Consider the following 4,253-nt stretch of genomic DNA (forward strand, 5'->3'; position numbering starts at 1 on the left):
AGTGGGTCATCCCAAAAATAATGCCTCAAGTCATAAAAGAATTTCCTCCTTTGCCGAGCTGAAAAGGTTGGAGGCAAGTACTTGGAAACAATAAAGTTAGCATAATCAGCGTACCAAGGACTATCTCGCGAGCTCACCTTTATTACAGCCAATTGTTCATTTGGAAAACTATCATTAACGAGAATCAGGATGATAAGCAATATTTTCCAATCTAGGCAAATTATCGACAACAGGATTATCAAGCACCTTTCCTATCTATAATATGTAAATCAAATTCTTGCAAAAGAAGCACCCATCTAATAAGCCTTGGCTTAGCATCTTTCTTTTCCATAAGGTATCTAATTGCAGACATGATCGAGTATGAATCGTAACTTTTGAATCAACAATATAGGATCTAAACTTGTCACAAGCAAAGACAACAAACTAATAATTCTTTTTCAGCTTGTAGCATAATTTCTTTGAGCAGCATCAAGAGTTTTGCTAGCATAATGAATAACATTCAATTTTTTATCTACTCGCTGTCCAAGAACAACGCCTACAAAGAAAATCACTAGCATCACACATAATTTCAAAAGGTAAATTCCAATCGGGAGGTTCAACTACTGGAGCAGCTTGTTAAGGATTTCTTTAGAGTTTCAAAAGCTTCCTTACAATCATCATCAAAAACAAAAGGTACATCTTTTTGAAGAAGATTAGTAAGAGGCTTTGAAATCTTGGAGAAATCTTTAATAAATCTCCTATAAAACCCAAGCATGACCAAGAACACTACGAATACCTTTAACATCCCTAGGATAGGGCATCTTCTCAATTGCTTCAACTTTAGCTCTATCAACTTCAATACCTCTCTCGGAAATTTTATGTCCCAATACAATTCCTTCATTAACCATAAAGTGGCATTTCTCCCAATTAAGAACAAGGTTAGTTTCTTCGCATCTCTGCAAAACTTTATCAAGGTTTCGCAAGCAATTATCAAAAAAATTCCCATAGACAGAAAAATCATCCATGAATACCTCCACAATATTCTCACAAAAGCCATGAAAAATAGCAGACATGCATCTTTGAAAAGTAGCAGGAGCATTACATAAACCAAAAGGCATACGCCTATAAGCATAAGTTCCATAGGGACAAGTGAAAGTAGTTTTCTCTTGATCTTTAGTTTTAACAACAATTTGTGAAAACCCAGAATAACCATCACGAAAGAAAAAATGAGTATTTTTAGACAACCTTTCTAACATTTGATCAATAAAGGGTAAAGGGTAATGATCTTTCTTAGTAACTTTATTAACTTTTCGATAATCAATGCACATTCTATACCCCACAACTACTCTTTGAGGGATGAGCTCATCATTATCATTAGGCACAACAGTCATTCCTCCTTTCTTAGGAACACAATGCACAGGACTAACCCATCTACTATCAGCAATAGGATATATAATACCAGCTTCAAGAAGTTTTAATACCTCATTCCTTACCACATCCTTCATCTTAGGAATTAGACGACGCTGATGTTCAACAACAGGCTTTGCATCATCTTCCATGTTGATAGCATGTTGGCAAATAGAGGGAGAAATCCCCTTCAAGTCATCAAGAGTATAGCCAATAGCTCCTCGGTGTTTCTTCAATATTTCCAATAACCTTTCTTCCTCAAAATCTGAAAGATTAGAACTAATAATAACAGGATATATTTTCTTATCATCAATATGAGCATACTTAAGATTATCGAGCAACGGTTTTAAATCAAAAACAGGATCTTCCTTTGGTGGTGGTGTTGTACCTAAATCTTCAACCGGCAAGTCATGTTTAAGAATAGGTTGACGAAGGAAAATTTCATCAAGCTCATCTCTTTCTTCCCTGAAGACTTCACTCTCACTATCCTCCAAATGTTGCTACAAAGGATTATTAGGAGCAAGAGCAATAGACGCACACTGTTCAACTCTAAAATCATTATTAGGCAAATCAGCTTTATAAGGAGTTTTGGCAAATTTAGAGAAATTAAACTCATAAGATTCACCAACAAATTTAGTCACAATTTTTTCCTTCTTGCAATCTATAACAGATCCACAAGTATTTAGAAAAGGTCTACCAAAAATAATAGGACAAGACTTACTAGCAAGCAGTAACCAAGTACCAAAAAGTCAGCAGGATATTTAATCTTACCACATAGAACTTCCACATCTCGAACAATACCAATAGGAGAGATAGTTTCTCTATTAGCTAGCCGAATAACCACATCAATATCTTCAGGTTCACAAGAACCAATTTCATGCATGATCTCCGTATAAAGCTCATAAGGAATGGCACTAATACTTGCACCAATGTCGCATAAACCATAATAACAATGATCACAAATTCTAACAGAGAGCATAGGAACACTGGATTTCCTAGACTTATTAGGATGCGAAACAATATTAGAAGCATCTTCACAGAAAATAATATGTCCATCTTCCACATTTTCAGTCACAAGATCTTTAACTATTACAATAGCAGGTTCAACCTTTATTTGTTCTTCAGGTTCTATACATTTCTTTGCACTTTTATTAACCGCGCTAGTTATAACAGAGTACTCCTTCATTTTAGCAGGGAAAGGAGTTTTTTCAATATAAGCTTCAGGAAGAATATGATAAACAGTTTCAATTATAGCACATTTATTTATTGATGGATCAATTTTATCTTTATACGGTTCATGATACTTATCAAAATTCTTCCTAGGCAATTCAAAGTGAGAGGAAAAAGCTTTATAAAAGTTTGCAACGACTTGAGAATCAAGACCATAAGTAGCACTCATATTACGAAATTTATCGAGTATCCATAAAAACTTCAATGCATTTATAATCATAGTTTATACCCGACTCTCTATCTTTGTCGTTCTCCCATCCTTCAGCATTCTCCCGGATCCGATCAAGAAGGTCCCTTTTAAACTCTTATTTGTTACGTGTAAATGATCCGGAACAAGAAGTATCCAAGCAAAGTCTTATCTTGAAAAGACAAGTCTTGCATAGAAATTATCAATAATAATATTACCAGGAAGCTCATGAATGGGGCATTTGAGCATTAAAGACTTCAATCTCCCCATGCTTGGGCAATACTCTCTCCATCATGAGGCCAGTAAATTATATATGTGGTTCCGATCTTTGTGAATTTCACTTGGAGGATAGAATTTAGAATAAAATAAGGGCACAATGTCCTCCCAATCAAGAGAATCCCTATTCTTCAGACAATTTATACCAATGCGCTCGCTTTACCGTACAACGATATAGAGAATAGTTTCTTCCTAACTTCATCCATAGCAATACCTGCACATTTGAATAACCCGCATAATTCATGTAAAAACAAGTAAATGATCACCAGGATGGACAGCTCCATCCCCTTCATAGCGGTTATCCACAACACGTTCAATAATTTTCATAGGTATTTTGTATGGAACCTCTTTCTCACCTCGGCGCCTCATCCACTACCTTTGCAGTAGTAGTAGATTTTCCAAAGAGGAATTCAAGAGAAGACCTCTCCATAATGAATTATAGCAAGCATGCGTAAATAAAAACAGCACGTACAAGAAAGGTTTCCCTTACCAATTCCACTTACCAATAGCGCTTCCCTCCCCGGCAACGGCGCCAGAAAATAGTCGTGATGACCCACAAGTATAGGGGGTGTATCGTAGTACTTTCGATAAATAAGAGTGTCGAACCCAACGAGGAGCAGAAGGTGTTGACAAGCAGTTTCGATGAAGGATTCACTGTAAATGCTCACAGACAAGTATTCAGGGGGTTTAGACCGGAGATGCGTGGGGAGGCGACGCGCTGCACGTGGTTGGACTCGCTGCGCTATCATGCTAGGCATCTTGCTCGGGCTGAGACCAGCGGACCGATGTGTGTGCATGGTTCATGTGTTGGCTTGTCTCCTCTTTCGTCAGAGGGGGTCGACCGGCGAGCGGCCGCATGGGGGCCGTTGGTTCGCCTAAATAAAAGCGGCAGTCCTAGGATCCCTCACGCCATGTCGAATAACTTCTTGTTGCCTGCCTTCATTGATCTGGCCGGAGTGTCGAGTTTCAGAAGGCTCCGCCGGCGAACTCCAAATGGACAACATGCGTGGAGATTGCGGGATCGGATAGTATTCGGTCGTGAACAACTAAGCTCTGCAGGATATTTCCATCGTGGGACATGTCTGTAGTTCCATGGTGAAGTGATGCATGTAAAATGCATACATGAACTTTGTCCTTGATTATATTGAATTCCCACATATTTGCAACATATATG

This window comes from Lolium rigidum, chromosome 3, assembly GCF_022539505.1.
Source record: "Lolium rigidum isolate FL_2022 chromosome 3, APGP_CSIRO_Lrig_0.1, whole genome shotgun sequence".
NCBI classification, from domain to species: Eukaryota; Viridiplantae; Streptophyta; class Magnoliopsida; order Poales; family Poaceae; genus Lolium; species Lolium rigidum.